Source organism: Salvelinus sp. IW2-2015, unplaced genomic scaffold (genome assembly GCF_002910315.2).
Source record: "Salvelinus sp. IW2-2015 unplaced genomic scaffold, ASM291031v2 Un_scaffold5950, whole genome shotgun sequence".
Lineage (NCBI taxonomy): Eukaryota > Metazoa > Chordata > Actinopteri > Salmoniformes > Salmonidae > Salvelinus > Salvelinus sp. IW2-2015.
In genome coordinates, this window is record NW_019947215.1 from 4,326 (window position 1) to 15,655 (window position 11,330).

Consider the following 11,330-nt stretch of genomic DNA (forward strand, 5'->3'; position numbering starts at 1 on the left):
TGGTTCAACAAGGGTTCTTCTACGATCCTTAAAGTTCTCAAAAGAACCTTAGGGTTCTTGGCACTCAAAATGCCCCCCAAAAGGTTATTCCAAAACCCCATAGGAGGTGGGGTTCATCGAGGAACCTCTTAAGTTGGTGGGGGTCTTGCAGGACCTTAACTGCCCAACTGAAACACTTGGATTGAATTTGAAAGGACAGACGGTGCAGGCACTTAACTGACAAATGTAAAGATCTCAATGTAAGGTTGTAAAGGCCGTCGGAAGAAGTGGGCCAAGGTGCAGCGTCGTACGTGTTGCCTAGATACTGTTGGAATCGGCTAAACTTTGAACATTGAGATATTAAATAAATGATAGAGACAAAGCCTTGAAGAAAGAGTTTGTAAAAAGACAGAAGGCTTTGGAATGTGTTTGATGGAGGAGAGCGATGTGTTGATACAGGGGAGACAGATAGACATCTGTGTATTAGAGAAAGAGGTTGAGGTTGGGAGGTGAGACAGATTCTTTTAAGAGAGTAATAAATGTTTGGAATCCTGTACCCTCTTTATTAGCTTCCTGTAGAGCCATAAAATGTAAGGATTGGAGAGAAAGGGGAGTGTCTTAAGTAGGATGCATATATACTGTGAAGTCTGAAATCTTTTGCTGTCTGTAGGATGATAGGATGACATTTCAGACACAGACTGTGTGGAGGTTTAGTGTGGTGTATGGATGGGATGTTTAAATCACTATCACATATAGTACATTTACTATAAGACCTCATGAATAAAGTTGGTTATATTGTGTTATTTAAAGATGGAATCTTTAATGCTGAAACTCTCCGTTTGAGATATGACCACAACAAAGAATTACCGTAAAAATGAACTGTTTTTATGTCACGAATACCACCGAAGGTGGCTCCCCTTCCTGTTTGGGTGGCGCTCGGCGGTTGTCGTCGCCGGTCACTAGCTACCTGTCAGGTTTTGGCCAGGACTGTTCAGGTTTTGTTCACTAGATGTCCCCCTTGCACCTTTTTTGTACCTTTTTGTTTTCTTGCCCTATATATTGTTTGCACCTGTAAGTCATTCCTTGTTAGTATTTAAACCCTGTGTGTTCCTTAGTTCTTGCTCAGTGTTTGTATGTTAGCACCCAGCCCCAGCCCAAGCCTTGTTGGGATCTTATAATTTCTCTTGTTGGATTTTCCAGAGGTTCTCTGGTTTTGTTCTCGTGTATTTTGGATTAGTCTTTTGAGGTTTGTTTTTTCCTTGCTGTTTTTCCACTTTGTGGATTTTCTTTGTATTTTGGAAGATATCTATTTTTATTAAACCACCATCTCTAGTACTGCTGTGGTCTGCCTCATCTTCTGGGTTCTGCCAATTATTAGTGACTGTTTCTCGCACCGGGTCCTGACACTACCACCGATCCCTTTTTCCTTTTCGTTTGTTTTTGTCTAATTGTTTTCACCTGTTCCTTGTTGGGGTTTTAGGATGGGTGTTATTTAAGTTTGTTTAGCCCGCTGGTGTTTGTGCGGGCTTGTTTATTTCAGTTAGTGGTGTTTGTGTTCTTTTGGGTTTTCGCTGTCCGGTATTTGAGTAACTATGGTTTTGGGTTTGTTGCGCCTGTGTTTTGGGCTTCACCCATGTTTGRAACTGGTTACATTTCGAAAGGACATTAAAGRGTTTTTCCCGTCAACCTTCTGCTCTCTGCGTCTGACTCCACACCCATCACTCTCCAGACGTTACATTTTATCCCCTCTGACCATAATAGAACAGTAGAACATGGACTGAACAGTTTGGCCTATACATTTATTTAAATGGATAGTTCAAGCCAAAATCAAAGTCATTCTAATTGAGGAATTATAAAGCATTTTTTCAAAACAGATGAATTTCATTAAAAGCCAAAATGCCTATAACCCATGATTGGATTGAATCCCGCCCAATGTCTATTGAGCAGCACTGTGGCTGTTGAATTTCACAGTAGCGTACTGAAAATCCTTGTCCTGTTTCTGGGGGTGAGACAGTGGGACGGTGGAGTCCAGAGGCACTTCCTGGTTTCTGTGTTGGATGATGGCGTAGGTAACGTCATCCTGCTCGTCTATGATCGCTCTCTGTGCTACAATAGGGGCCATGGCCATGGCCATGCCTGAGATGTTGTCATACACTGGATTAGTGTCTCTCTGATGGGTAGAGAGGACAGACAACATGAGGGGTGAAAAATATGACCAGTCATTGAGTCATCTATACACAGATGACTGCAGTTCTCAGTCAACTGACTCCAACAAACTCACCGGTCCATTCTCTGCTGTATCTCTTCTGTCTCTTGTGTCAGAGGTGGATTTGGAGAACTTCTTCCTGATTTGTGAAAAAATGTATAAGTTAAAAAAATGAACAATTAATCAAGCAATATACATATTTTGATCGATTATGCCACAGAATGTGAAAAATGATAAATTCAACTCACTCACCTGAACCACATGAACCCAAAGAGACAGATTATGAGAATCAGAATAACCACTATGATTCCTACAACTGCATTCTTCAAAGACGTTGGTTCCCCAACGAACGTAACAGGAGAACYGAGGTCTTTAACWCTACAGGAGTAGCTGACTGCYTCCTCACTGCTGARTMGGTCTAGGMAGAGGTAGTTATCTTGGGTGTTTGGGTTGGTGAGAAGTTGTCCGTTCTTGTACCAGATGTAGGTGGMGTTMTCAGTCAGAGTACAGGTGGTGCTACAGGTCAGTGTCACCTTCCCTTCCTCCTGTGCCAGGAGTCTCCTTCACCTGCAAGTCTGAAAAGGAGTAAATTAAGACAAAATAACACAATCATCATTATTTCCACCAATAATATAATGACTTAGACTAGATGATATAATACTGTAAGGACAGTATTACCTGTGACATTCAGAGTTATCCAGGGAAGCTGTATCCCCATTTTACTGCAGTGTTGTAAACTTAACTTGTATTCAGCAGAGTTCACTCTCTCTCAGGTCTGTGATTCTCAGGGTGGAGTCCTTGTCTTAGTTGGAAGGTACTTCACACGACCTGCATACTCTGGGTCCTGGCTTAGATCTGTAGTAACTCCAGACTCCCATTTGTTGAACCAGGATACTTCTGTGACGTTGTGCCAGCTGGGATGTCTATACGTGCAGGTAATGTCCACTTTGACCCCTTCAAGGCACATATACTCCTCTTGTGTAAGTCACATTCAAACAGCTCTGACCATGAACACCTGAAACAAAATGTATCTGATCAATTCCTCAAACGATAATGAGACGATTTTCAAGTGTTTTTAGATGTATTGAGACTGGTTCATTTAAAATTAATAACAAATACAACACATACAGTGCATTCGGAAAGTAGTCAGAACCCTTGACTTTTCCACATTTTGTTAGTTACAGCCTTATTCTAAAAAGATTTAAAAAGATGTATTATTATAACGGGTGAAAACTACACATCATATTTCTACCTTGTATATATAAATTTGTTAATTTCTACTAGTGTTACAGATTTGTCTGTTTTTCCCCACATGTTCTACTATTGGTCCACAGGCCTTAATGATTGATACTTAAGATGATTATTATAGGTGAGTCCAGACTCACACACTGTAGGAGGAGAAAATCCTCATGGTCTTTACAGCACAGGAGTAACTGTCTGTAGAGTAAACACCAGACCACTAGAGTATTACAGGAGTATTGTTGGAAGTAGGGGCATGGAGATGTTGTCCGTTCTTGTACCAGATGTAGGTGGGGTTGGGTTGTCAGTCAGAAGACAGGTGGTGCTAACGTCAGTGTTCTCTTCTTTTCCTCTGTGGAGGAAGACACCTTCACCTGCAGTCTGAATGATAATTATTAGAACTTGCAATATGATATTTGCACTGGATTACAATAATATATTTGTATAGTAGTTAGATACGTAGTATGTTGTGAGAGAGATATGATATATTACCGTTGACAGTCAGAGTTGTTCCAGGGAAGCTGTACCCCCATTCGCATCTGTGTTTTAAATCTGAACTTGTACTCAGCTGAATCTCTCTCTCTCAGGTCTGTGATTCTCAGGTGCAGTCCTTTCTTAGTCCCAAGGTACTCAGCACGACCTGCATACTCTGGCACCGAGCTCAGGATTTTAGGTGCACCTCATTACATTTCTCTTGTATATACCAGTTTGTTCTGAGACCACATGATACTTGGATGTTGATATGTGCAGGGCAGTTCCACTGTGAAGCCCTTCACAGCACAGATACTCTGATGGGTGTAAGTCACGTTGAAACAGTTCTGACCCAGAACACCTGAAACAGCAGGAGGCCCATTATTTATTCATTTCATTTCAATTATTATTATTACGCTGAACAACAATAGAATCACAACAATCAACAATTTCTAAGATTTTAATGAGTTACAGGTCATATAAATAAATCAGTCAATTGAAGAAAATGAATTATGCCCTAATCTATGGATTTCACATGACTGGGAATACAGATGTGCATCTGTTGGTCACGGATACCTTATAAAAAGGTATCCGTGTACCCAGTACCTGGTGTGACCACCATTTGCCTCATGCAGCGCGACACATCTCCTTCACATAGTGTTGATAAGGCTGCTGATTGCGACCTGTGGAGTAGCTGTGCGAAGTTGCTGGATATTGGCGGGAACTGGAACACGCTGTCGCACATGTCGATACAGAGCATCCCAAACATGCTTAATGGGTGGCATGTCTGGTGAGTACGCAGACCATGGAAGAAATGTGAATTTTTCAGATTCCAGGAATTGTGTACAGCTCTTTGCGACATCGGGCTGTGCATTATCATGCTGAAACATGAGGTGGGGCGGCGGATGAATGGCAAGACAATGGGCCTCAGGATCTCGTCACAGTATTTCTATGCATTAAAATTGCCATCAATGAAATGCAATTGTGTTCGTTGTCCGTACCTTATGTCTGCCCATACTATAACCCCACTGCCTCTATGGGGCACTCTGTTCACAACGATGATATCAGCAAACCGCTGTCCCACATGACGCAATACACGCTGTCTGCCATCTGCCCGGTACAGTTGAAATTGGGATTCGTCCGTGAAGAGCACACTTCTCCAGCATGCCAGTGGCCATCGAAGGAGAGCATTTGCCCACTGAAGTCTGTTACAACACATTCAGGTCAAGACCCTGGTGAGGACAATAAGCATGCAGATGAGCATCCCTGAGATGGTTTCTGACAGTTTGTGCAGAAATTATTTGGTTGAGCAAACCCACAGTTTCATCAGCCGTCCGGGTGGCTGGTCTCAGACAATCCCACAGGTGAAGAAGCCGGATGTGGAGGTCCTGGGCTGGGGTGGTGACACGTGGTGTGCGGTTGTGAGGCCAGTTGAACGTACAACCAAATTCTTTAAAACGCTGTTGGATGTGGCTTATGGTAGACAAATTACCATTCAAGTCTCTGGCAACAGCTCTGGTGGACATTCCTGCAGTCAGCATGCAAATTGCACAATTCCTTCACAACTTGAGACACCTGTGGCATTGTTTTGTGTGAAAAATCTCATTTTAGAGCGGCCTTTTATTGTCCCTAGAACAAGGTGTACCTGTGTAATGATCATGCTGTTTAATCAGCTTCTTGATATGTCATACCTGTCAGGTGGATGAATTATCTTGGCAAAGGATAAATGCTCATTAAGAGGGATGTAAAGACATTTGTGCTCAAAATTTAAGAGAAATAAGCTTTTTGTGCATATGGAAAATGTCTAGGATTATTTATTTTAACTCATGAAACATGAGACCAACACTTTACATGTTGCGTTTATATTGTTGTTCAGTATATCTTCTTATCAGCTGATTTAGGACTGAACAATACAACTTTAGTAATAATCTGATAAACTTTAAAACTGTAGTTTAATCCATACTCACACACTGCAGGAGAGAGGAGATCCTCATAGCCTTTTACAGCACAGGAGTAAKTGRCTGAATAGTAATTGTGGATTGAGTATTGTTGGGAAATGTGCTCATCTAGACGTTGTCCATTCRTGTACCAGATGTAGGTGGGGTTGGGGTTGTCACTCAGAGTACAGGTGTTGCTACAGGTCAGTGTCACCTCCTGTCCCTTCACTGCGTTGGTGGGAGGCACCATCACCTGGCTTTGTTGTCCACACCTTGTTGCTGTATTTGCTGAGTTGAGTGTAAATGAAAACCGTAGATAAGCATAACTTAGTGATGTGTGCGAGACAGCTGGGTCATTCCATGAAGAGTGCCTTTTGCTTCCCTTTGTGTAGCAATATTGAATTTTAAAAGCCTGTTATGGTAAATGAAGTTCCCTTTAATATAGACAACATGAAGAATTCAATAAATCTGATTGCCCTCTAAGGTCAATGTCCACACCCCGCGGACATCTAATTAGCACAATACAAAAATCCCCATAAAAATCCATCTATTTTAGATAGAGATATGTTTTTTTGCATTGGATGAGTCTCAATCCACTATCTGCCTATTTCGCACTTCCGCATCTGCTGTGAAAGGTGACCGAGCTAGAGAGGTGTCTTCTCACAAAATCGTCTGAAGCGTCGAACGCGTCTAGGAAGTCCACAGGCCTCACAAGACTCGTCTGAAGGCCCGTACCGTTAAACAGAATGGAAGTATATATGGACACTGTTTAGTGCCAAAAATAAGTAGTTAAATACATGTAAAAATATATATATATATAATCCTGATCTCTCAGATATACAGTACCAGTCAAAGGTTTGGACACACTACTCATCAAGGATTTTTCTTAATTTTTACTATTTTTTACATTGTAGAATAATAGTGAAGACATCAAAACTATGAGAGTGTGCAATGCTGTCATCACACAAGGGTGGCTACTTTGAAGAATCTCAATAAATAAACAATATTTGAATTTGTTTAACACCTTTTTGGTTACTACATGATTCCATATGTGTTTTTTCATAGTTTTTGATGTCTTCACTATTATTATACCATGTAGAAAATAGTACAAATAAAGAAAAAACCCTTGAATGAGTAGGTGTGTCTAACCTTTTTGACTGGACTGTAGGTCAGATACTTCAGAACAAACGTCCTTCAGATTTGTTTTTGAAACGATCTGTTGTTCTATGTAATGAATGTGTTATTTCAGTGCGATTGTATGGGCTAACAGCTGTAAGGGATTTATTTCATTTTGGGGGGATGCTTTAAGGGGTCTTAGAATTCAAAATCAAGTAGAAAATGATCCTTGGTATGACGTTCTTAAAAAAATTACATGTAGCTTAGTCGAACATCTAATAGTTAAATCATAGTAAAAGCAGGTGAGCTGGTTCTACTCTTTTTAGACATTTTCTTGGTGTTTTGGGTGGAGAACTGAGCGGGACGAGAATAACACGTCAACCTGTTACCCATAGATAGACAGGCTAGATATGTTTGAACAATTAAAACATTTGTGTGAAGCTTGCTTTCGAATGCAACTCCTGTTGCACACCAACAACCTTCCATTCCCCTCAGTCCGTAGCTACGTTCGGTTACGGTCAACCCCGTTCGGTCAACCCGTTACGGTCCAACCCGTTTCGTACGGTCAACCCGTGCCGGTTCACGGTCCAACCTGCGCAGGGCAACTTTATTTGGAACTTAATAGGCACTTACTATAGTATTTTTTATTGAACATCTTGAGATGGGAAAACATTAAGTTGAACACAGTGCTCTTTATGAGAGAATGTTAAAATTAGGTGAAATCTGAATATCTTTTGACCAAGATACCTGTCGGCAACTAAGTATGGTCCAGGCCCGACAGGATATGTGGATCTCCCTTAAAAGATGAGAGAGGCCGTAATTTTCCCATCATAGCGTACACTTACAACTATGACAGGAACAAAATGAGGGGGGAAAAATCCAGAAAATCACATTGTAGCGACTTTTTTATGAATTTATGTGCAAATTATGGGTGGAAAATAAAGTGATTTTGCGTCACCTTACAAACACAGCAATATTTCTGCGCTCTCACCAGACCTGTAACTTCTTCTTAAGAGGCTCCTCGTTCCTCCACTCGTTCACCTTAATTAATGGGCACCTGCTCTTTGAACTTGTTATGCAGTATAAAAAGACACCTGTCCACAACCTCAAACAGTCACCCACTCCAAAACTCCACTATGGCCCAAAAGCACCAAAGAGCTGTTCAAAGGACCACCAGAAACAAAATTGAATTAGACCTGCCAACCAGGCTGGCGAAGACCCGAATCTTTGCAATAGGTAAGCAGCTTGGTTTGAAAGAAAAATCAACTGGGAGCCAATTATTTAGGAATTCGAAGAACATACAAGACCACTGATAATCTCCCCTCGATCTGGGGCGCCACCACACAGATCTTCACCCCGTCGGCGCGCTCAAAATGATCACCAAGACACGGTGAGAAAAAATTCCAGCAACCACACGGGCGAACCTAGTGAATGGACCTTGCAGAGAGCGCGGAACCAAAGTAACAAAGCCTACCATCAAGTTAACACACTACGCCGCCAGGGACTCAAATCCTGCCCAGTGTGCCAGACGGTCCCCCTGCTTAAGCCAGTACATGTCCAGGCCGCTCTGAAGTTTCTGCTAGAGAGCATTTGGATATGATCCAGAAGAAGATTGGGAGAATGTCAGTATGTCAGATGAAACCAAAATATAACTTTTTGCGTAAAAACTCACAGCTCGTCGTGTTTGGCAGGACAAAGAATTGCTGATGTTCATCAAAGAACACCATACCCTACTGTGTGACAGCATGGGCGTCCTGGGAACATGTTCATTGCTTTGGCGGCTAGTTTTTCTGCCAAGGGACGCAGGACGGCACTGCATCCGTGTAAAGGAAAGAATGAATGCGGGCCATGTATTGGTGACGCACTTTTGAGTGAAAAACCCTCCTTCCATCAGCAAGGGCATTCGAAGATGAAAACCGTGGCTGCGGTCTTTCCAGATTGACACATGATCCCAAAACAACACCGCTCCGGGCAATGACGAGTGGCTTCATAAGAAGCATTTCAAGCGTCCTGGCCTTGGCCTAGCCAGTCTCCAAGATCTCAACCCCATAGAAAATCTTTGACGAGCGGAGGTGAAAGTCCGCTGTTGCCCAGCAACAGCCCCCAAAACATCACTGCTCTAGAGGAGATCTGCATGCCAGGATGGGCCAAAATACCAGCAACACAGTGTGTGCAACAAAAGTTTGTGGAGACCTTACAGAAAACGTTTGGACCTCGTCATTGCCAACCAAAGGGTATATAACAACAGGTATTGAGATAAACTTTTGTTATTGACCAAATAGCTTATTCTTCCACCATAATGTTGCCTAATAAATTCATTTTAAAAAATCCTACCCAATAAGTGATTTGTCTGGATTTTCTTTCTCATTTTGCGCTCTGTCATAGTTGAAGTTACCTATGATGAACAATTTACAGGCCCTCTCTCAGCTTTTTAAGTGGGAAACTTGCACAATTGTGCTGACTACATACTGTTTTGCCCCACTGTACACTTCTCAGAAGCACCTAATTGTGGTGACCCAGCTTCTGAAGGGAAATGGGATTGCCTAAAAGACCCCTGAACACACACAGAATATTCATATTCATGTTGTCCTGAACTGTCTCATGGCATTTTGTAATTGTCTGTAGATTTAATAGCAACAAGGATACCTATCATAAGAAGACTATTACAGATCTAAGAACGTGACCATACAGACCTGCCACAGACCAGAGAAAGACCACCAACACACTTCCTGCTGTTCTCAAGGCCATTGTTGCATCACCCACCCTGCAGTCTTAGAAAATAAACAAGAACTCACTCTATAGCTGGTGAATAACTACTCCTTATAATAATTGAGAGGTAAACAATTACTATTGAACAGACCTCTTCTATAGCACTGTATACACATAATAATCATTTTATTGCCTCAAAATCTGTTTTATTCTTACAATCCTATAACATTGAGACATGGGTCCCTAGTATTATCATTAGCCAGAAGAATATGGTTAATCACTAAAAACATACTACCAAACACTATTCATAAGATATCTTCAAGTGTACTTACAGAGAAAAGTGGAGAGGTTTGTAAACAAACTCACTGGCAGTATGAAAAATGAGAAGTAAGTGAGTGGTTGACACATGATGTAGTCAAGATGACACATGATGTAGTGCACAAGTTGCTGTAATTTCCTTCCTTTTCAGCAAGAAGACAACTATTATTAGACGGTTTCCATTGCATAAGTTGCATCACGGCTGACAAACAAACTTGTGGCAAGCGGCATTTGCCCCAGCACATTAGATTTTGTTTAATAAAATAGTTAGACGCAAAGGGACAAACTGCTGTTTTTAGACCGAATTGCCTCGTGATTGTTTCAACTCACACACAGAATGCTGCTGCAGGCTCTTGTATGTCTTGACCAATCAGATTACATATTTTTTTTTGAACGCTACCTGCCCAAATGCACAGGGCCAACTGCTAAAGTTTCGGCTGGAGTGAATGGAATACATGCGTATGTGCGGCTGTTTCTTAATGGCTTCCTGGCTAGGCCCCCATAGAACGCCGACTGCGAGGCCAGGCCTAATCACCCACATCCAGTGCCCCAAAGTCCACTTATTGCTCGCTGCGCCTAAAATAGAAAGCAAGTCCCCTGCAAGCAATGTTTCAACAAATCTAGTGGGAAAGCCTTCCCAAGAAAAAAGTATGAGGCTGAATAGCCAGCCAAAGGGCCGTTACCAGCTCCATATTAATGCCCGATGATTTTGGAATGAGATGCTTTGACGAGCAGCGGTTGTCCACATTACTTTTCCGTCATTGTAGTCCGTATGTTAGGCTGGGCTCGAACAGAAGTCCGCCACACCCAGCATACCTCAGAGGAAGAAATTGGCCTGCTACCAGGTTGTGATACGTTTGTCCAGCCTTAACATGTGTGTGACTTTTAACGTTGTGGAATATACAACATTTGTCCTTAGTTTGAGAAACAGACACCTCACAAGTCCTCAACTGCAGCTTCATTAAATATACCCACGAAAACACCAGTCCTCAACTCAACAGGGAAGAGGCGACTCCGGATGATAATGAATGTATTTTTCCATGAATGTTTATTATGACTATTTCTGTTTGATAATGTTTTTGCCCGCTCTGTAATTTCACCGCGATCCTGTTGTCGAGGTGCGGTCGCCATAGCGGGAACGCCTGCGCCAGGAAAGCGTTAGGAGGGCTGCACTGGGCTCTCCTACGTGCCTACAAACGACAGCGCGCGGACAAACATCTGGGCAGGCAGCCGTACGCCAACCTCTTCCCTCCTGCTTGCGGGAAGATGGGGGCTGCCATTACCCCAGGAACATTCCAAAGGGCGATAGGCCTGATGACAAAGGCACGGGCAAAGCGGCGTATCTTCTCTCTTTT

At 42.3% G+C, this 11,330-nt stretch overlaps 1 pseudogene; it reads right to left on the minus strand.

The window, feature by feature from the left end:
• Positions 1-1,764: 1,764 nt before the first annotated feature.
• Positions 1,765-11,330, minus strand: part of LOC139026827 (uncharacterized) — a 14,129-nt pseudogene continuing 4,563 nt past the window's right edge.